Source organism: Schistocerca gregaria, chromosome 8, assembly GCF_023897955.1.
Source record: "Schistocerca gregaria isolate iqSchGreg1 chromosome 8, iqSchGreg1.2, whole genome shotgun sequence".
In the NCBI taxonomy this organism is placed as follows: Eukaryota; Metazoa; Arthropoda; class Insecta; order Orthoptera; family Acrididae; genus Schistocerca; species Schistocerca gregaria.
In genome coordinates, this window is record NC_064927.1 from 106,806,858 (window position 1) to 106,830,916 (window position 24,059).

A 24,059-nucleotide genomic window follows, 5' to 3' on the forward strand; every position below is an offset into this window, starting at 1 on the left:
CTGGACATGAGTGGATGCAGGTGATCAGACAAGATGCTTATGTGCATGTGACTTGTTAGATTCATACCTAGACTTATCAGGAGTCCTGTATTACTCCAACTGCACATGCCCCACACCATTACAGAGCCTCCAACAGATTGAACAGTCCCCTGCTGACATGAAGGGTCCAGGTATTCATGAGGTTGTCTCCATACCCGTACACATCCATCTGCCAGATACAATTCAAAATGTGACGCATACAACCAGGCAACATGTTTCCAGATATCGACAGTCCAATGTCAGTGTTGACAGACACAAGGCTGAAGCTGTGTGAGCTGCAGTTATCGAGGGTACACGAGTGGGCCTCCAGCTCCAAATGTTCATATTGATGATGTTTCGTTGAATGGTTCACAGTCTGAGACTTGTTGATGGTTCAGCATTGAAATCTGCAGCAACTTGCAGAAGCGTGGCACTTATGTCATGTTGAATGATTCTCTTCAGTCATCATTTGGTCCATTCTTGTAGGATCTTTTTCTGGCCACAGTGATGTTGGAGATTTGGTATTTTACCAGATTCCAGATATTCACGGTACACTCCTGAAATAGTCATATCGGAAAATCCCCACTTCATCGTCACCTCAGAGATGCTGTGTTCCATCGCTCGTGTGCCAACTATAACACCACGTTTAAAGTCACTTAATTCTAGATAACCTGCCATTGCAGCAGTAGTAACTGATCTAACAACTGCACTAGACACTTGTCTTATATAGGCATTGTCAACTGCAGTAATATGTTCTGCCTGTCTACATAGCACTGCATTTGAATACTTATGCCTCTACCAGTTTCTTTGGCACTTTGGTGTACATTACAGTGATTCAGCTGGAGAACTATAGTTTTGAGGAAGAGGAGGAATAGTATCAAATTAATGCTTATTACATGTTCGAATGGCTCAAATATAGAAACGTGTGTAACAAGCTTTTAGATATTTATAGCAAATTTACCGAAAGATGTCATAGTTAGAATCCTAATGGCTATGATATGTTCCCTACATAACTTATACCTTTGTTACGTCATATTTCACACAGATTTAACTCGTTACCTGATGTATTTAAGACTGATGTGCCTCTTCCTACCTATGACCCCTGCTATGAGCATTATGCTGTGGATCCATGGTGTCAGATTGAGGGCTCTCCTACTGTTAAACTGCACTCAATATATTATCTTTTTCTTAAAAATAATGTGTGTAGTCACTGCTGCTTAGCAGGATGGTTGTTTTAGGAATCAAGTCACTTACTTACAAGCCACAGTTAGTGTCTGTTACTTCACTGTTTATTGACACTAGAAAACTGACTACTACTGCTGCTGCTACTGTTAAGAAGCTGCATGCAGCAGTGGTGGTAACGGACACATGAGCACTCTATCTTGGTTGATAGTAACAGCTTATGTGCATTTCTCTCCAGTGAGCTACATAGCATTTGGACCATATGATGGGAATGGGAAAAATTAGAACAATTTTCAGGGCTTTCTTCCTTTTTTTTTACCTATGTAGATACATACATAATCACAAATATTTACAGTCATTGCATTCTGCAATATTTAGTGAACAGTTGTCTTCTGTATGCCTTTAATTGAGTCTGCATAGCATTCAAACCTATAAGCACAACAACATAATATGTTGGCATGCCATCCTTGAATTCAGCTTCTACACATGTTACAATTATTGGGTCCACACTTTTACATTGGGGGTTCACAAGAATTTACACACTGTTCTAATTGATTCACATTTACACTGTCATCACATAAATAGTCCACAGAGTCATTAAACGCATCTCTGCTATACAGACACCAGTGGCTCAGTCTGTCTATAGTGATCATAACACGCAGTGCAGATCACTCAGATTAATGACACTTGAATGTTTTATTTAAATACCCGTGTCCCCTGAGGTCAGTTCAAGTACAACTTCATCATACACATCAACTATTAAAAGCTTCCTCTCAAACATACAGATATGAATGGAAGTATAGGATCGGTTATACTCTTATCTTTTTCTCTAAGTACTCCAAGCTGCACAGATAGCCCTACTCATACCATGAATACTGCACCCTAGTCCCATCACATTGAACATTTTCTATTTTAATTATTACATCAAGGACTTGTGTGCTAGGTCAACATAGACATATTTACATCCACTAGCAGTCAGATTATATGTACTGGAAAATGGCAGAAATCTGTTGGCAACTAAGGCTCAGCAGGTTGAAGTTCCAGCAGTGGTTGCGTGTGATGGCAGTAGCAGCTCTGATAAATCATTAAAACTACCTATGGACTGCTGCTCCTGTGGTGGTGGCGGTACAGACAACAATATGTCAAACACCTGAGTATCGTGTGTAAACATTTTAGTTAGTACGACATCAGGAGTACATTGTGTGTTATTGGACAAAAACTTAAGTATAAGTACACTCCTGGAAATTGAAATAAGAGCACCGTAAATTCATTGTCCCAGGAAGGGGAAACTTTATTGAGACATTCCTGGGGTCAGATACATCACATGATCACGCCGACAGAACCACAGGCACATAGACACAGGCAACAGAGCATGCACAATGTCAGCACTAGTACAGTGTATATCCACCTTTCGCAGCAATGCAGGCTGCTATTCTCCCATGGAGATGATCGTAGAGATGCTGGATGTAGTCCTGTGGAACGGCTTGCCATGCCATTTCCACCTGGCGCCTCAGTTGGACCAGCGTTCGTGCTGGACGTGCAGACCGCGTGAGACGACTCTTCATCCAGTCCCAAACATGCTCAATGGGGGACAGATCCGGAGATCTTGCTGGCCAGGGTAGTTGACTTACACCTTCTAGAGCACGTTGGGTGTCACGGGATACATGCAGACGTGCATAGTCCTGTTGGAAGAGCAAATTCCCTTGCCGGTCTAGGAATGGTAGAACGATGGGTTCGATGACGGTTTGTATGTACCGTGCACTATTCAGTGTCCCCTCGATGATCACCAGAGGTGTACGGCCAGTGTAGGAGATCGCTCCCCACACCATGATGCTGGGTGTTGGCCCTGTGTGCCTCGGTCGTGTGCAGTCCTGATTGTGGCGCTCACCTGCACGGCGCCAAACATGCATATGACCATCATTGGCACCAAGGCAGAAGCGACTCTCATCGCTGAAGACGACACGTCTCCATTCCTCCCTCCATTCACGCCTGTCGCGACACCACTGGAGGCGGGCTGCACGATGTTGGGGCGTGAGCGGAAGACGGCCTAACGGTGTGCGAGACCGTAGCCCAGCTTCATGGAGACACTTGCGAATGGTCCTCGCCGATACCCCAGGAGCAACAGTGTCCCTAATTTGCTGGGAAGTGGCGGTGCGGTCCCCTACGGCACTGCGTAGGATCCTACAGTCTTGACGTGCATCCGTGCGTCGCTGCGCTCCGGTCCCAGGTCGACGGGCACGTGCACCTTCTGCCGACCACTGGCGACAACATCGATGTACTGTGGAGACCTCACGCCCCACGTGTTGAGCAATTCGGCGGTACTTCCACCCGGCCTCCCGCATGCCCACTATACGCCCTCGCTGAAAGTCCGTCAACTGCACATACGGTTCACGTCCACGCTGTTGCGGCATGCTAGCAGTGTTAAAGACTGCGATGGAGCTCCGTATGCCACGGCAAACTGGCTGACACTGACGGCGGCGGTGCACAAATGCTGCGCAGGTAGCGCCATTCGACGGCCAACACCGCGGTTCCTGGTGTGTCCGCTGTGCCGTGCGTGTAATCATTGCTTGTACAGCCCTCTCACAGTGTCCGGAGCAAGTATGGTGGGTCTGACACACCGGTGTCAATGTGTTCTTTTTTCCATTTCCAGGAGTGTAAATAAAGTAATACATGAATAACAACTATGTTAAAAATACTATTATTAATAACTGATGCACAATTACTTCTTTTCAAATATAACAGCCCTCTTCTGTTTATCCTGGTGGTAAGCAGTCACTGCTCCCTGCTGATAGCACTTCATAGTAATACTTTAACTATGACACAGGCTATTGGGTTTTTCCAATAAAAAAGGGGAGGGGAAGAGGAACTTGTTTCCTACTGGCTGAGAGCAAATTGTCTAAGAGCATGTGGGCCTGCCAGTGATGGGCCAAGAGCATGATGATGATGGTGATGTTGACATTCTTATGTAATGCAATTGGTCAAGAGGAAAGTGGGTGAGGGGAGGGGAGGGGAGGAGGAATGGAGGGGAAGGGCAGAGAAAGAGAAAAGGGATTGGAGTGGAGTGGAAGGGAGGGTAGTGACCTTGAATATAACAAGATTGTCTCAGCACACTAGAAGTGCAATTTTTGGAATTCTGACACTGGAATGTGCTGACATCACCAGTTTCTGAAACAAGGTTGTCAAAAAGTGCTGGCATTAATAATTTGGGCTAGAACTGGCAGCGCCCTCCTACTTCCCAAGTAATTTTCCTGATCATGTTGTCATAATAGGGGGAGAGTTAAATTTGCCAGTTACAGAATGGTGTGTGTCACAATTAAAGCTGGGCCCAGAGATAGATTTGTGAGAGATGGTTCTGAACAATTTTTCTCAAAAATACATTGAGCAGTAAGAGAATAAATTCTTGGCAGGACTGTCTTGGATTTCTCAGTAACCAACATGCATCTACCAACAGTTAATGGAGAATACCGAGTTAGTGCCCACATTGCAGTCATGCCATCAATGACTACACATGTGTTACAGGGATTGGCAGAAAAGCAAATGTGACAGGATACAGATTGTGGAGTATCTGACAGATCAACATCAAACATCCAGATCTGGGAGTGAAGATGTAAAGCACAAATGGATAACACTCAAAATCATAGAAGAATACTCCTCAGACCTTAATTTGCCGAGCAAGGTTAAATGGGAAAAACCCTCCCTCTGTGGTTCAATTGTTGTGTCAGAAGCAGTAAATTAATAAAGTCAGCAGAATTTAATATAAATAACGTGATTATTTGTGTATGAGAACTCTCAAATATGTCAGATATTGATCTATTAGGTCAGTTTTCTCATATTGCTCACAATCAGTCACCGTAATAGATTCCCTAATGAAATTTTGGAAGACTGTGTAATCTGGACAGAGAAGTGTAAATGTAAATTGCTTTGCTCGCAGTGTCAGATAATAACAGCAGATGACTAGTAGAGGAGGAGGAATAGCAGTGGCTTCTTTTTCAGAATAGCTTTTTTTCTCCTAACACACATACTAATCTAAAAATAACTGCCATGATTATTTTTGAGTGGATTAGCAGTGGTTATAATTTGTTGTCAATATACTCTACTGCTACAGAAGAATGCTGAGGATTAGATGGGTAGATCACATAAATAATGAGGAGGTATTGAATTGAATTGGAGAGAAGAGAAATTTGTGGTGCATCTTGACTAGAAGAAGGGATCGGTTGGTAGGCATATTCTGAGGCATCAAGGGATCACCAATTTAGTATTGGAGGGCAGTGTGGAGGATAAAAATCATAGAGGGAAACCAAGAGATAAATACACTAAACAGATTCAGAAGGATGTAGGTTGCAGTAGGTACTGGGAAATGAAGAAGCTTGCACAGGATAGAGTAGCATGGAGAGTTGCATCAAACCAGTCTCTGGGCTGAAGACCACAACAACATCATACTCTACTGAAGTACTCAGCAGTGGTTGCTTCTTCCTGTTAAACGTATAACTCGACTCGTCCCACAGCCCTGAAGGTTTTTCATGATGAGACTTACTCAACACGATGTGTGTATGGATGGGTGGATGGATAAGTAGAATCAAGCTGTGAAGTCTTAATATTCTCTTATGCAAGAGAAAAAGCAATCAACAATGCGAATGTTTTGCTTATGGTAGAAAAGAGGTATTCAACAATGCCTTTGTTTTCATAGAAATTCCTATTTAGTGCCTCTGTCAATCTTACTGTTTGTTGGTTCACTCAATGGATTATAGATATTCTTGTTGTAGATACGACATGAGACAATACAATAACATTATCCACTGGAATCATTGCAATATGAGTAACTTCTCTGTCTCTCTCTTTTTTTCTTCCCAATGTGACATTCTTTGAGATACACTAGATCAAAGAACCTGATGTTGACTTATCCTGTTCAAATTTATTCGTGAGAGATTCTATGAAGATACATTTGAGACAGTATCATGTTAGGATAGTAGTTTTAAATTGGCAAGGGTAGGGACTGTAGTCACATCTTTAATACAATCCTAAGGTAGTATTACTTAGTCTTTGGCATAAATATAGCTACATACACTAGCACATATCACAGGGCTCTCCCCAAAATGACTTGTTGGTAGCCAAAATATCCTATCAAGATAATCAAGCAACAGCAGTCCCAAAACTTTTCATAATATGGTGTACATATACCTGTAGGTTATAAGCACTGCAAACTGCAGGGCATCTTGCCACAGAAGGAATCTGTGCATCAGAAATCTACAACCAAGTTGCAGGCAAGTGAGTAACTGGAAGAAACTAGAATACACCCAAATTGTTGTCTTCACTACGTGCAGCTTCTTGTCCCTCACTTCACACACCTCATTCTCCCAATGACACATGAAAATATCAGCTCCATGCCTAGACGTAGGTATAAGAAGCTGTCCTCAATAGAATGGAGTGTTCTCTCTCCTGGGTACATGCAGTATATGACATGATGTACTCTCAAGGAATTGAGTAGATGATGAAATTTATAGATTAAACACTTCAACAACCTCAAGAAATCACGATCTTTTGCATCATAGACTTTAGAAATTACATGGTTTTGAAACAAAGAACTCATTGAGCCATGTTCAGAGCGCATTTTCGCTCCAGCAAGGAAGTTCCTTGAAGGTTGTCTGCTAGAGATTGGAACAGGTGAAAATATTGGGGTGCGGGATCACATGAATAAGGCGGGTGTGGAATGACTTCCCAACTCAACTTCTCTATAGTGGTTTTTATCAGTCTAGCAAAATTCGGACAGGCGTTATCACAGAGTAGGTTCACTTCATGCAGTCTTTCTGGTCGTCATTCTTGGATTGTCTCTGCAAACTGGCTCACTTGTTTACAGTAAATGACAGCAGTGATGGCAACACTTCGGGGAAGTAATTCGTAGTACACCGCACCACTGTTGTTCCACCAGATGAATAATACAGTCTTTTGTGGATGCACACAGGCCTTTGTACATGGAACTTGCTGCTTCATTTGGCCACAACATTTCCATTCCTTATGAGAGAATAAAGCCACTATTAATTTCTTCAACTTTCACGGTGATTTTTTGACATCTCATTAAATCGGGTGTACTACCGGTGGTCTACATTTTCTAACACAATATTTCGATGCCTTACCTCAATGTCTCCATCAGGTGATTCCTGTGACTGAACAACAGGCTGAGCATATCCCATATTTATGTCTGGACGGTGTCTGGCGTTCAATACAATGCCCGCTCCCGCTGCGACTGTGTCAGTCGCCAAATGTTCCGTCTTCCGTCTACGCCCATTTCTGCTGTTTTACCCAGTGACGGCCATTTTACGGCATTCCTTACTAGTTCCGTGCATACCAGGTGCATTCCGTGCATGCCAGGTGCATTCCTTGCATTGTCAACAGGCTGCATTTGCTGTTGGTGAACGTTCCAACTTTCTCCAGCACCCCTGTCAATCTCCTGGTCTTGCCTTTTCTACCATTGTTTTTGTAAAAGGTCCAAAGCTGGGTTCCACGCCATGCTGAGTTGGTATCCAGCTTCCTGGTTTATCAAGTTCTCTGTCATCTTGGTTTTGATCAATTCAGTGATGATGCTATCCCAAAATTTGGGGGTCTGATATAGGATCCTGGTTTTATCATAATTCATGGTGTGATCAAGGTCCAAGCAATGTTCTGCTATTGCCAATTTAGTGGCTTGTCATAGCCTGGTATGCCCTTGGTTCTCTTTACATGTTATGTCAAGGGTCCTGGTTGTCTGGCCAATGTAAGACATACCGCATTCACATGGTACATGACAGATACCAGGTTTGCTCAATCCCAGATCATCCTTAGCCATTCCAAGAAACACCCTGATCTTGTTTGGTGGGCAGAACACACTGTTGATATTGTGCTTTTTCAGTATTCTGCTGATCTTAGCAGATAAAGGTCCCACATATGGTAGAAACAGTACCCTTCTAGTCTCCTCTTCTCGTCCTTCTCCCTCAATATCACATTGTCTGGTGGGATGTAGTGCCTTGTGGATGTCCCTTGTTGAGTCATTGTCTGTGAACACTTGCTGTAGGTGTTCTAACTCTGCTGCCAAGCTGTCCGAGTCAGACAGCGTTTTGGCTCAGAGAACAAGTGTTCTTGGCACCCCACTCTTCTGTGCCGGATGATAGCAGCTGTCAGCCTGTAGGTATAAGTCAGTGTGTGTAGGTTTTCTATACACATTATGGCCTAATGTACCATCTGTCTTGATTTTCACCAGGACATCCGGGAAAGGAAGTTTACCATTATTTTCTAGTTCCATTGTGAACTTAATGCTGGGGTGTCTCGAGTTCAGATGGTCAAAAAACTCATGTAGTTTTTCATGACCATGTGGCCAGATGACAAACGTGTCATCATCATACCTAAAGAAACAGGCCGGCTAGTAGGCAGTGCCTCATCCTCGAATCTCTCCATAAACACATTTGCCACTACCGGAGATAAGGGACACCCATCGCCAAACCTTCAGTCTGTTCATAAAATTGGCCCCCACATAGGAAATAGGTCTATGTTGAGACATGCTTATAACATTAAACTGCTTACATAATATGTATGCTATCGGTTACCAAATTTGGTTTACCATATACAATGTCCCAACAGAACTAATAGTCCTGTCATGGTGTAAGCCACATATAACATTACCACCCACTACTGTTATGACATAACCTTAAAGGCTGGAGGCAGTACATATCACTAAACATGTGTTATTATTAACCTTTACGTTTACTGCACTTTACAACACAACATACATGCAGAAATTTTCCAGAAAACAAAACTACGTGTGATACCCATGTTTATGTAATGAAACTATTTTGTTAGTCAAATATGGCATAAAGCAGCAGTGCAATATTACCCTCTGAAAGGAATTTTGTTGTTCTGACCATGATGTGCCCAAAGGAGACTGCCTATTGGACGTGAAAGTCAGAATTACTTAATTATAGAACAAGTAACAGATAATATTTTTCCTATTTAAACTGTTCAAATAATAAAGAAAAATGTCACCAGCCTAGTTAGGCATAGGAACGTATAACATTCCTGTTCAAAGAAAACTTTGATGGAAAAATACAGCTTGTACTTTTTCACACGCGAGTGCAATGAACTCAGTCACAAGCATATGGTAACCTTAAAATGAGGCTGACATTCATAACAGAACAGACTTATTCGCATAAGTGCAACACATTATGATACACACTTTCATATTCAAGGCTTAGTCAAACTGAATAGCTTCAGTAACATTACTTTGAAAATTCACTACTGAACTATAAAATTGGGCATGGGTTTAGTCTCTCTATTAACAAATACTTTTTTACCTGACATGAACATTAAGTAGAGTTCAATAGCAAACACATTCTCACTGTCCTTTAAAGACGAGAAGATACTATTTTCATAGGTAATGATCTTTCTGTTAATAAATTTCTATCAGTGAGCACAAAAGGCAAAATATGGATCCTCTTAAACTGGCAAAATATTCTTTAACACATATAAGAACCATAAATTTAGCAAGCCTGACTAATTAGCTTTTAACAGTGAAAGTATTTGCAGTGAGACACAAACTAACACAATTTAATACAACAAAGACTCACCTTTTGTACTTTCCAACAGACTGTACAATGATGATTACTATGAAGAACACTTTAAACCAAAGTTTTTAAAGTAAATACTTTTAAAACTAACTTCAAATAGAATAAATGCCCATCTTTATTGCTTCAGTCTGTTATTTTAATATCAATGATTCACTTTATGCTTTTGAAAGCCCACAAAACTAAAGTAAGCAGTTTCAATTACTGAGATACATTCAGTAAACATCATTAACTATCTTACACAATTCTGCCACACTTACATTGAATTTAAGTACTTTCTTTTTACTGTGTTCAAATGGCATTACTCAATTAATAATTGGGCTTTAATACTTTCACTTTCACAACTAGGAAACTCGGTAAGCATGGTTAACAAAGAAAGGACCCCGAGTGGTTATGTGATAAGAGATAATTCAAGGTAAGTTATCAGAGTTTTTGTTTTAAATTACCTTATTATTGCAACCCAACAAAACATCCACAAGAGCTGATCCTTCACTATAGAATTCTACAACTCCATTTCGTTGCAGTGATTGCGCAATGTGGTGGCAAGTACATCTTGGCAGGTGGATGTGCAGTTGATAGTGTTAAGCTCTGTGATTTCTTGGTGGGGATGATCCCCAGATTATCAAATACTATTTCCAAAATGGAGCTGGTTATATAATCCATCCATCCGAGGCTTTGGCACATTGGAAAAAATAGCGCAAAAACCCCCTTTCGGAACCAGCACAATACACTGTTTTCACATGAGCTGTTGGTGGTTCAGTAGCTCATCTCCGACTAACTCTTTGTTCCACCTTTTTATCCCTGCCAACCACATTTTGCGTGCACTGCTACTTTTTGTTCCAGAGGGGAACTGCACACCTTTTCCTCTTGCAATAAACTAAAAGCCCCCAGTGAAGGTCAGTAATACATGAAAAGGAATATTTGCACATATTGACATTTCTACAAAAAATCATTCACCAAAATTGTAATTATATACAATAAGTTTTGTCTCCATCCAAATGAGGCAAACTGTTTAACTAATAAGGACAATATATTGCACATCACATACGATTAAACCAGGACATCAAAGTTTTTACAAAGAGAGAGAAAAAGAAGCAAACATTCTTCTGATATTTATGCAATCAAACAATATTTAACAACAACTTGACACCAGAAAGTTGAATAAACAAAAGGCAAAATAAATCAGTAGAACCTTAGAGCTCTGATGTTACCAGCTACCCCAAATTTTTCACTAATTAAATCTAGTGTGTTCTGAAACTGATATCCTAGTGAACAGAGACACATCATTGAGGCTGATCATGATGTCTTTGTTGGAGATTCGTAGGTTTCTGAGACGTTCCACAAAGTCTGATGAGTTGGAGATGTGGTGGATGCACTTTCCAACATATGGTGCTAACATCATCTTAGTTGGGTGTCTGTAGGATAGGTGGCTGCACCAATATTGCTTACGATAGGACACAACGGTATACCCTCTTTATGGACCTTTGGCAATCCCATATAATCTAGGTAGTACTGATGCCTTAGCTTTCACTCCTTGACAACCTTCTCAGGTCATCCTGTTTCAGTCAGCAGGGCTCTGGTTTTCCTGTCCACTCTATCAGTGGGGTTGTTCTCTAGTTGACTGTAAGCACGGTCCTCTAAAAGCTGACTGGGATAGTGCCACTACTGAATCGATCGAAATCAAGATGACTTGATAAACTGGAAAACTGGAAACCAACTCAGCACGGCATGGAACCCAGCTTTGGACCTGTTATAAAATCAATGGAAGAAAACAAGACCAGGAGAATGACAGGGGCGCTGGAGAAAGTCTGAACGGTCACCAACAGCAAATGCAGCCTGTCAACAGTGCTAGGAAGAAACCTGATGGGCGCAGGCCTAGTAGGGTATGCCATGAAATGGCCGCCACTGGGGAAAACAGCAGAAGTGGGCGCGGACGGAAAATGGAACATCTGGCGACCAACCGACACGGCCGCAGTGGGAGGGGACAGTGTAGGGAATGCTAGACACCGTCCACAAATAAATACGGGACACGATCAGACTGTTGTTAAGTCACAGGAAGCTCCTGATAAAGATGTCAAAATATTGTGTTAGAAAAATGCAGACCACCAGCAGTACACCCGATTCAACGAGATGTCAAAGCCACTATTTCTTGTCTCCAGTAACGAACAGGCTAGGAATGATCAGTGCTGCTCATGAACAAATTGATGACAAAAAAGCATAGATGAAGATATGGCCTTCCATTGATTTTTGAGAGTTTGTCTTAGAGCAATAGATACTCATACATGCAATTTTTGAACCTTCCCCACTGCATGCAAATGTTGCACGATGGTGGAATGATCACAGTTCATCACATTTTCCAGTTGTAGAGTACCATGGTGTGGATCATTGTGGATTAATGTGTTTAAACAATCTTCATCAGACCCCAAAGGCCTTTCTGAATGTGGAGAGTCCCCAATGTCAAAACAATCCTCCTTATAATGAGAAAATCATTTTCTTGTTGTGCTCTGTCCAATGGCATTATCCCCATACACAGCACAAATGTGTCTGGCTGTTTCCAGTGCTGTCACCCCTGAACTCAAACAGAAGAACATGTTGGAAATGTTCCAATTTCTACACTTGGCACTACATTTTCTAGCATCCACAGCTCCACTCATTATCTCGAAATGACAATATGTAAACTCAAATAGCAACAGTGAAATACAAATAAAATTGACAATCTATTAAGAAACCCATTGCAACTGGAATACCACCACGCAATGTGGGATCTTTCCCACTCGTCTTCTATATGGTGCCTAAGGGATGATGCATTCTCAGAATGCTATACAACAATTCAAGCAAATAACATTATTAGTTTTATTTCAATAGCGCAGATTGACAATACTTAACTTTGAAATAACAGTGGTGTCTCAAGTGATGGATTACATGCAACATAAATCCGAGTCCTTTGCTATGTATAATGTTCATGTAAGTTCGACACACAGTTTGTGGATCACTAATAACTGCTATCATAGCACTCTCTGCTTGGCTGAGCTAACACACTGTGAATTCTGTACACTAATGTCTGCCTTGGCTGGCAGGAACCGCACTTATATTCACTTCGGCTAGATGCCGCTCCTATCATGGTGACATCCTGGACACGTACTTTTGGCTCATGTCATTTCACCGCCTTCTCTTCTCTTGCGTTCTTCATCTTCGTTCCAGCGCTTTTGGTTATGCCGGAATACACAAAAACAAAGTCACTATGAACTTATGCAGCAACCTGGTAGTTCCTTCCTTGGGAAGATGTTGGCATAGGTTAAAAAGGAAGGGCAGGTCAGTCAAATGCCAGGATGAAAAGAATCACTTATTAGTCCCAAAACCTAGGATTGTGCAATTAGTTTGACATGTGTGTCACTAGTACTGACACTTCATCCCCTTGCGAGCAGTTCTGTTTCACAATTTTACCATTTCATTTGTCAGAAATAAATTACAATATGGGTTCTTGTGCATTCATACTGATACTGCTGATCGTGTACTTGCAGAGTGAGAGAGAAACAAGCAGAAGTTGCTGCAGAGCTGTGACTCCCCATTCTGAGGATCGTCTAGCTCATTGCTGCCAAAACCATCAACAATGATTAAAATATGCTCCTTGATCTGACTGGGTAACTGTGTATTTGCACTGCCACATAGAGTAGACACCTCAAAAGATATTGTCCGTGCCCACGGTAAGTTCTACACAAGTCTAATCCTGTAAGAGAAAATTAACATGAAACTGATTGTGCATCACTGACAATTTTAACTTGGCAGAACAGTGAATAACATAACTAATACACTGCCAAAAGAAATTAGAACATGCATTGAGCATCTTACAGATAATTTAAAATTTATTGTACAAACAATACATATTAAATACTACAAATTATTACACTTACAGATCAGTAGACCAAGTAATTCTGTGATACCAGGTATGGACTAATGCTGAAACATCCATATTACTATGCAGTGTATCCTCCAGTAAGCACTGACTGGCACAAACTCGATCATAAAGGTGAGAAATACTATCTCAGAATACATTATTCCACAACCTGCTTGTTCTATTTGCATAGCTCTGTGAATTGACGAGTTGCACGAAATACTCGTCCACTTATGTCCTACGTGTTATCAATTGGAGACAAGTCTGGCAGTTGTACTGACCAGGGGAGCAGCTACATGTCTTGTGAGCATATTGAGTTTTGTGGGCAGAGTGTGGATTAGCACAATCCCGTTGAAGCAACAAATCGCCTTCCTGTTGCAAGAATGGCAGAACAATTGATTGAACAACATTCTAGAACATTCTGGTCGGCATTTCCTTCACGAACACCAAAGGTGACAGAGTTGTAGTTCGTCGCACCCCAAAAACAAGGCCTGATATGCACTGTTCAAGACATCACTTCTCATGTCTCTGTCATACACAGAAATGACCATCACATACAAGCAAGCAGAATCAGCTTTCATTGCTGAAGACCGTGGCATGTGATTCTATCCCCCAGGTGAAAAAGTGATGGCACCAATCAAGCCATGTACATCAATGCTGAGGCACGAGTAGAAGATGAGCAAGAGATGTGCAAGCCCACAGTGCCACTGCTAATAAGCAGCTCACGATGATTTCTGTTAACACTTGTGGAGTCACATTTGCTCTCTTCTGTACTGTGGAAGCATTACAATCTGCCACTGAAGCCCTTACTATATGACATTCTTGACTGGTGTAGGTGGTGCTTAGACAGCCAGAAACACACGTACGAGTGTGAGAATGTTCACATGTGCACTGTTGCCAGCATCACTCCCAACTGAAGTGGCATCCCCTACTTGTGTGGCAATTTACTGAAATGCCCAACCCACTACTCAAAAAGTCACATTTGTCCAATCTCAAACTGACTAAGCTGACTGTAGGAAACATGAATATTTCTCTATGATACTGCCCACTTCCCCTACAAATCTGCACCACACTGAGCCCTTTTAAAGGTTAACAGCTTGATGCACTGTGCTAGCTATGCCACTATCCCACTCTGCTGGTGGATGACACAGACCATTACCAGCACATCTACAATCATCTATGTGGCACATTCTGTAATCAGACAAGTTCTTTTTTTTTTTTTTTTTTTTTTTTTTCAAGCAGTGTAGAATGTAAATCTTCCTTCTCATACTCTGCCTTACTAATAAGAACTACTTTCTCTTACATTCAAAGATTAACACACCCTTGCGAACAAAAAATTATTACGTGGAGTAAGGCCACCACTTAATTTTACAAAATGATAAACTTCCTTTAAGAACAAAAAGTTTCTTCTCCTGCCGAAATTTGTAACAAGCCAGAGAATTATGCCACCTTATTGAATTGAAATATTAGCAACTGAACTGCATTTACGTTCCTTTGTCTGGTTTTTTCTCGACGCTCTCTGGCAGATACCGAGGAAGTAGACAGTCGCAGAGTCCGGGGTCGTTGGCCAGCGTAGCAAAGATGTGGCACCTGGATGCGTCAAAGTCTCTCCCGGGAGGCAGTCTGCGGCGGGTCGAAAGACACCTGCTTTCCTTTCTCCTGGCTATTTAACCCGGCGGCTCCAGTCTTCCTCCGCTGATTTCGGAGTGAGGATTGGCGGCCATTCGCGATCCCGGATTGGCGGATGGTGATATCATCGTGTGACCATCCACGCCGGAAAAAAGGCTCGTGCGCGTGCACGGTTCGCAGCTGATTGAATGTTTGGCGGGAATGCCTCTAGCGCCAGCTGCCTGAACATGCTGGTACTAAGTTGCAGGCGCCGCTTGACTTTGCTGCGGCAGCCGACTGTTGCGTTTGTGTGGCTGTGTGCACCATGGCACTTTCTTGTGACAATGTGACAAAGCTAAGTTCATCAGATCTTATGAAAATTTAAACAAAATGTGTGTATCTGATTTTTATTCTCTTTGCTTTGTAACAGCGTAGTGTCTGCACAAAAGAAATATTTATCATTGAGCCAACCATATTAATATCACTCATCCTATGCTGACACTTTCTATGTAATTCCAAGACAATGAAGAGCTCTTTAGATGTGCAGAGAAATGTTTGGGCTTTTACTGCGGTAATGATGGAGACTGTTTCCCCTCGTCCCACAGCAGATAGGTGTGACTGATCTTCCTCCTTTCTAACCTTCCCCAACCAGTCCTCCTCCTCTAAGTAAGGAACTGATAGTCCTAAAAACTAGGATCAGTGTTTTCCTTTTAACTGCATCTGTGTGTCCTGAAGGAAAAGGTAGGCAGCCATTCCACTTATTTTGAAATTTTATAGTTTGCGAAAATTACTGTATGAAACAATACTACATGGCAGTGAAACAAACATTTCCACTCATTTCTACTGTTTTTTTATTTGACAGAATAAATTGAACCTCATATGAGTTATATATACATATAACTTAATGTCGTTTTATTTTCTGGTTAGTCTTCACTCGTAATTAAAACTGACAGCACATATCTTTACTACTCAAAATCTATAATAGTTTAATTCATTTTAATCACAAATGAAAACTCTATGTACTGTTAGAAAAATACTGTAAATACTTTTTTTGTAGCATAGTAAAGTTGTTAACTCTAGAACAATACAAGAAACCAGAAACCATTACTTTATGCAAAGATGAGGTGCACTGAAACATCATACTTAGTACATTTACTTGCCTTAAATATTTCACTTCAATTATTGTAATTTGCAATAATCATGTTGTAATGTAAGGTCTAACTTAAGGTTCTTGCTGTCTCAGTTTCAACTGTGTGTACTGACATTTCACTGTTGGGTTACATGCTGTATCTTGAGTAAGTATATAGCTCTATGCCTGAGGGCACAGAGAAAACCTCTTTATTCAGTGAAAGTCTACCATATATCTATACATTTATAGTTCAAATAAATCAAGGTTTAGAAATTTATATGCTCTTGCATTTTTACAAGGTTTAATCTCAAACTTACATGCAAATGTCCAAGTGATACTAAACTTCTTGGCATTCAGTTTGATCCAAAACAAAAAGTTCAGACAAGAGAACAAAATTAGTTAAAACCAACTATTTGCTGAGCAAACTCAGACATTGTGAAAGTGGAAAGCTATTGCTTAACTCTTATTACAGCTTTTTCACAACTTCCTAACCTATGGAGTACTCCACAAAAGTGAAAAGAATTATTATTTGTCAAAAAGAGGTGGTCCGTTGTATCTCTCGAGTGAGAGACAATGAATCCTGCAGACTGTCTGAAGAAACCAAAGTAAAGTTATTGTTATATCCTTTATATCAATATTTATTTCTACAAAACATTATGTGCATTGGATCGGCAACTGCTAAGACTAACAGCTAAGGTTACAAGATTGGTTCTGTAAATTTAAAAATCATTGTATGTGGTAAAAGTGAAGACATCTGTTGGAAATAATCATTACAGTACACCTTACACCTCACAGAAAATGTTGTGCTATTACGATATGGGCCTACAAGATTTTAATAATTTACACTGAAGATGGTAACAAAGCGATCAAATTTTACTTGTAAGATTAAGGATTCCAGTATTCACAACTACTGCTGCCATTTATCTAAAGTGGGGAAGTGGTCACCACCACAGGTCATCATGTGCTCTCCAGTCGATAGATGTGGAGAAGTCCTGGGCTGCAAATTGATAAATCAATGGCCTAGTAACTACCAAGAGCCACACTCAAATGTGTAGTGGCCCCAATATTTAAGAGGCAGAGGGGTAGTGCACCATCTGGACGAAGATATACATTGCATTTATTTCCCACATCATCCTTATTCTGACAGCCACAGCATCAAGAGGGGTTTGAAGGAGCACAGTTTAACTACACACTGAGTTTAGGACATAAATGCAAACTCCACCCGACACACTGATAGTCGCTACAGTTCCTGTAGTATCCCTTATAGTCACGGAGGGCAACAGTCTGCACTGCTGGGAACCAGGTTTCCTGGAGGGCAATCCAGTAAGCAGGTGTAAAGCTGAACAGTTGCTGTAGCTCAGCCAGGCTGTGGAAAAAACAGCCAATTCCACTGTAGGATGATGTCATCGTGAGATAGGGAAGCCATGGAACATTCAATCAGGCTTTTTTTTTGTTTAGGGCACTCAACTACTAAGGTCATTAGTGCCCAGTCACAAACGTTAGTGCACTAACAGCATAGAAAAAACACAAGGGGGACAACACCAGAAATTTCTTACGAAGATGCACCTAAACAAAATAAAAGAGTTAGATCTCTTTGGACAAGTCTGTCAATGTGATAAAACTAAGGACACGAGCAGCTGCTCGAGCGTCATCAGATAAACGTTCCTGTAAGGTAAACGGCAGACACAGGACGACACGAGAGTGAAGAAAATGGGGACAGGACAATAAAACATGGTGCACTGTCAATGGATGAACACAGGGGCACTGCAGGGTGGGGTCACTGGACAATGCCCAATCTGCAACCTGGCCAACATGACCATTCGCCAGGACGTGCGTGAGGAGGTCGTCCAAGCCATCGGGATCTGTTTGATGGCCCTAAGCTTATTTTCATCGAGAGAAGACCAAGCCTCATGCCACAGCGATGAAACGCGCCTCAAAGAACCCCACTAACATCAGTTAATGGGACACAAAAGAAAGGTGCCCGAGGCAGGAGGACGGCAGCCTTGGCCGCAGCATCAGCAGCTTCGTTCCCAGGCTGAAGGGACTGTTGAGTTCGTTGCATGAGAGGGTGGTCCAAATAGAGGTCACGGAGACTCTGAATGGCGCCCAAAGAATCAGAGCAGATGGCATAGGGAGAATGACGACGGTGGCGGATATACTGAACAGCCTGATACAGAGCAAAAAGCTCAGCTGTAAAGCTCAAACACCGGTCAAGGAGCCGGTATTTAAAGGTATCATCCCCAACGACAAAGGCACATCCTATGCCAGCAGTAGTCTTGGAGCCTCGAATGAAGTTTGACAAACCTCGAGCGGTATATCGAATCCGCGGTCCTCCCCTTTGGGAGCAAGCCGAGTTCAAGGTGAATGTGAACCTGAGCCTGGAGCCAAGGTGGCATCAGGCTCTCACCCACTCAAAAAGTCGTAGGGAGGGTAAAATCAAGTTGCTGAAGCAGGCGACGAAAGCGAACTCCAGGAGGTAACAGGGCAGACACACATAGTCCGTATTGGCAGTCAATAGAGTCATCAAAGAAGGATAAATATGACGGGTGGTCAGGAATTTACATCAGTTGGCAGGCGTACTGACAGAGCAACATATCGCACCAGTAGTTTAGTGGTAATTTGGCAGCTTCGGCATACAGACTCAACAGGGCTGGTGTATAAAGTTCCAGTCACCAGACGTAACCTCTGATGCTGGATAGAGTTTAAATGGCCTAAGATGGACGGCCGGGCAGAACAGTCAACAAAGCTCCCATAATACACCTTTGATTGGACAATGGACCAATATAAGTGAAGCAGGACCATTCGATCCGCTTCCCATGATGTACCGCTGAGAACACGGACGACATTTAAGGAATGTGTACAACTAGCAGCCAAGTAAGATGCATGTGGTGACCAGCAAAGTTTCCGATCAAAGGTAAGATCTAAAAATTTTGCTGTCTCCACGAATGGGAGAGCAATGGGACTGAGATTTAAGGATGGTGGAAGAAACTGTAATGCCAGAAGTTCATACAGACCGTTTTCTCACCAGAAAAACGGAAGCCGTTAGTGACACGCCAGGAATATAGTCACTCCAGGAGAAATGTTCTCTGAGTGCTGCAGTAGATCATAAAGACGTCCACGAAAAGGGAGCCTGAAACGTCAGCTGGAAGGCAATCCATTATTGGATTGATAGCTATGGCAAACAGGGCCACGCTCAAAACAGAGCCCTGGGACACTCCATTCTCCTGGCCAAAGGCATCTGACAAAACAGAACCCACACGCACCCTGAACATTCGATCCATTAAAAATGCATTAATAAAAAGAGGGAGGCAACTGCGAAGGCCCCAAGTGTGCATGGTGCGGAGAATGCCCGCCCTCCAAAAGGTGTCTTAAGCCTTCTCCAAATCGAAGAACACAGCCACCATCTGGCGCTTATGCAAAAAGTCGTTCATAATGAAGCTCGACAAGGTAACTAGGTGGTCAACAGCAAAGCGGCGCCTACGATAGCCACATTGGACATTGGTAAGCAGGTGTCGAGATTCAAGGAGCCAAACCAATTGAGAATTTACTATGCGATCCATCACCTTGCAGACGCAGCTGGTAAGGGAGATGGGGCGATAACTGGAAGAAAGGTGTTTGTCCTTTCCTGATTTGGGTATGAGAACTACAATTGCTTCACGCCAGCGTGTGGGAACATTACCTTCAGTCCAGATTCAATTATAGGTGCGAAGAAGTAAGCCTTTGCATGCAGGAGAAAGGTTCTGCAGCATCTGAGTATGTATACCATCAGGCCACGGAGCAGAGGATCAAGACCAGGCAAATGCACTTTCAAGATCCCGCATGGTGCAGGTGACATTATAACTTTCGCGATTCAATGACTGGAAAGAAGGTTGTCATGCCGCCTCTGTTTGTGGGGGAGGAAGGCAGGGTGGTAATGGGCAGAGCTCGAAACCTCCACGAAATAGTGGCCGAAGACATTTGAGACATCCTCAGGATCCACAAGGACTTCATTTGCTACAGTCAGGCCAGAATTCGAGGAGTGGACCTATAACACTACCATCTGCTACTGCTGTACCATAACCTTATTAAAGTAGGAGGCAGGTCATGAAATAAAACTTATCTAGTTAAAACAATTATGGTATAAAGCAACAGAGCAGTGTTACCCTCTGAGAGGAATTTTGTTGTGTTGACCGAGTTGTACCTAACAGGGGTGGCTTATCGGAAATGAAAGTCAGAATTACATAAATATTCTATCAGTAACAACCAATATTTTTGTCTGGCTATACTGTTTAAAGTAAAAGGAAAATGGTCACCAGCCTAATTAGGTACGAGGAAGATTAACTTTCTCGTTCAAGAAAGTAGGTACGAGTAACTTAACAGACAAACACAACCTATACTTGGCCACACGTGAGTGCAATGAACTCTGACACATCCATATATTTATGGTGAGACTGAAGGTAACAGCTAGAGCAGCACAAACTATTTGCAAAAATATAACAGATTACGAAACACACTATTACTTTCAGGGCTTGTTCAAACTGAATGGTCTTTATAACATTACTATTAACATTCACTGCAGGATCATAAATTGGACATAGGTTCATTAACTAAGCAAAACTTTATAAGCCTCAATTTTAAGAACTTTAATTTATAAAAGAAACAGCAAATTGTTTTTATTACCACAGTCTTCTACTTTCAACTAAATGATTAAATAGGTGACTTTGAAACATCACAAAACTACATTTACTGCTTCCTACAATTTCACTAAATCCACAGTAAACCTGAATATTTCCTTCTCATCAAAGATCAAACAACATTATTCAATTAACCATCTAACTTTGAGGCTTTCATTTTTCCACAAAATAGGACACACTAATCATAGTTCAGATGGAGAGGAACCTGAGAGGTGTTGTGATAGGGGAAAAAAAATGAAGGTAGGTAGATAAATTCGGTTATAAGTTACCTTATATTTGTTCACACTAAAACATCCAGTAAGCTGATCCTTCACTGTACATCATTATAGTATTCCGTTACAGTGATTGCGCAATGTGGTGGCAACTGCATGTTGGTAGGTGGATTTGCAGGCAGAATTGCTGGACTCTGGCCCTTCTTGATGGCAATGATGAATACTAATTCCAGAATCGTTCCAGCTATTTATCCATCCATCTGAGGCATTGGAAAGTAGCAGAAAAAGCCTCTCCCAGAACCAGCATAATATGCAATTTTTTTTACGTGACAGTGCACAGTTTGGAAGCTCGTTTCTGACTGACTTAATTCCACCTTTTCTACCTAGACCAACCACAATTTGCATGCGCTACACAGTTCCGTTCCTGAGGGGAACCACTACACCTTTTACGTACAAACTAACTAAGAATCCTAAGTGAAGGTCAGCAGTTTACATAACAGAACAAACACATTAAGTAAAACAGATCATTTTCACATATTGACATTTCTACAAAAAATTATTCACACAGAAATTACAAGTATGTACAGTAAGTTTTGTTCCCTCCAAATGAGACAAAGAATTTAAATGACAGATACTACATTGCATAGAATCAAATCATGACATCAAAGTTTTTACAAAGAAAGGAGTAAACAATTGTGTGTTATCGATTCAATTAAACACATTTACAGAAGCTCAACAATGTAACATTAAATAAAACAAAAGCAAAATAAATCACTAGAGTACTATAGCTATGGTGTTACAGACCTTGGTGCCAGATAGCCGGTGCAGGCCACCCCAGACAACCAAAGGAGGAGTAAAACTGTTGAATGAGCTGATTAAAACCACCCAGCAAGCCTTTTTGCTTTCTTTGATAACACAACGACATCATGTACGGAGTCGTTTGTAACTGATACAGTTCGCCATCGGCACGTTTGGAAGGTATCAGCTGAGGCAGTCATCCCTCCCTGGGCCTGGCCTTTACTAGGGGGTACATGTGTGCCTTACTTGTCTATCGGGTATCACGGGGATGTCAACCTCATCCCGTCTGTCCCCAGATCGGTCTGCCGCTGTGGTTGCCCCGGTTGCTGCCCGCAGTGGAGCTGAGCCCTCGCCTGTGGTTGATTGGGAGGTCGTTCCAAGGCGTGGCAGGCAGCGAAAGGCGTCCCCGGAAGCTGACCAGAAAGCCTCCCCGGTGCGTCTGACAAACCGGTTTCAGGCACTGTCTCTGGCTGAGCCAGATGCAGCTGCCTGCCCTGTTTCAGAGGATCATTCTCAGCCTTCAAGGTCCGGGCAATCGCAGAGGTTGGGCTTACTGGTAGTTGGGAGCTCCAATGTTAGGCGCGTAATGGGGCCCCTTAGGGATATGGCGGCTAAGGAGGGGAAGAAATCCAGTGTGCACTCCGTGTGCATTCCGGGAGGAGTCATTCCTGATGTGGAAAGGGTCCTTCCGGATGCCATGAAGAGCACAGGGTGCAGCCAGCTGCAGGTGGTGGCACATGTCGGCACTAATGACGTGTGTCGCTTTGGATCTGAGGAAATTCTCTCTGGATTCCAGCGGCTATCTGATTTGGTGAAGGCTGCCGGTCTTGCTTATGAGATGAAGGCAGAGCTCACCATCTGCAGCATCGTTGACAGAACCGACTGCGGACCTTTGGTGCAGAGCCGGGTGGAGGGTCTGAATCAGAGGCTCAGACGGTTTTGCGACCGTATTGGCTGCAGATTCCTTGACTTGCGCCATAGGGTGGTGGGGTTTCGGGTTCCGCTGAATAGGTCAGGAGTTCACTACACTCAGCTGGCGGCTACACGGGTAGCGGAGGCTGTGTGGCGTGGACTGGGCGGTTTTTTAGGTTAGAAGGCCTCGGGAAAGTGCGGGATGGGCTGCAATGTCAAAGGGTGCTTGGCAATTACAGGACGTGCTTGGATCAAGGAACAGTCGGAATTATAGTTGTAAACTGTTGTAGTTGCGCTGGAAAAGTCCCTGAGCTTCAAGCGCTAATAGAAAGCACAGAAGCGGATATCGTTATAGGTACAGAAAGCTGGCTAAAGCCTGAAATAAGTTCTGCAGAAATTTTTACGAAGTCTCAGACGGTGTTCAGGAAAGATAGATTAGGCAGAATTGGTGGTGGAGTGTTGGTGTCTGTCAGTAGTGGTTTATCTTGTAGTGAAGTCGAAGTAGATACTCTGTGCGAATTGGTGTGGGTGGAGGTTATACTTAACAGCCGAATTAAGTTAATAATTGGCTCCTTCTACCGACCCCCAGACTCCGATGATACAGTTGCGGAACAGTTCAGAGAAAGTTTGAGTCTCGTAACAAATAAATACCCCACTCATACGGTTATAGTTGGTGGGGACTTCAACCTACCCTCGGTATGTTGGCAAAAATACTTGTTCAAAACCGGTGGTAGGCACAAAACGTCTTCCGAGATTGTCCTAAATGCATTCTCCGAAAATTATTTAGAGCAGTTAGTCCACGAACCCACGCGAATTGTAAATGGTTGCGAAAACACACTTGACCTCTTGGCCACAAACAATCCAGAGCTGATAGAGAGCATCATGACTGATACAGGGATTAGTGATCACAAGGTCATTGTAGCTAGGCTCAATACCATTTCTTCCAAATCCATCAGAAACAAACGCAAAATAATTTTATTTAAAAAAGCGGATAAAGTACCACTAGAAGCCTTCCTAAAAGACAATTTCCATTCCTTCCGAACTGAC

The 24,059-nt window shown here is 42.3% G+C and overlaps 1 long non-coding RNA gene across 1 annotated transcript in view; it reads right to left on the minus strand.

The window, feature by feature from the left end:
- Window positions 1–12,699: 12,699 nt before the first annotated feature.
- LOC126284465 (uncharacterized) overlaps window positions 12,700–24,059 on the minus strand; it is a 78,428-nt gene continuing 67,068 nt past the window's right edge. Inside the window, exon 4 of the long non-coding RNA XR_007551484.1 lies at window positions 12,700–13,515. This is a non-coding gene — a long non-coding RNA (uncharacterized LOC126284465). The remainder of the gene's footprint in view (window positions 13,516–24,059) is intronic.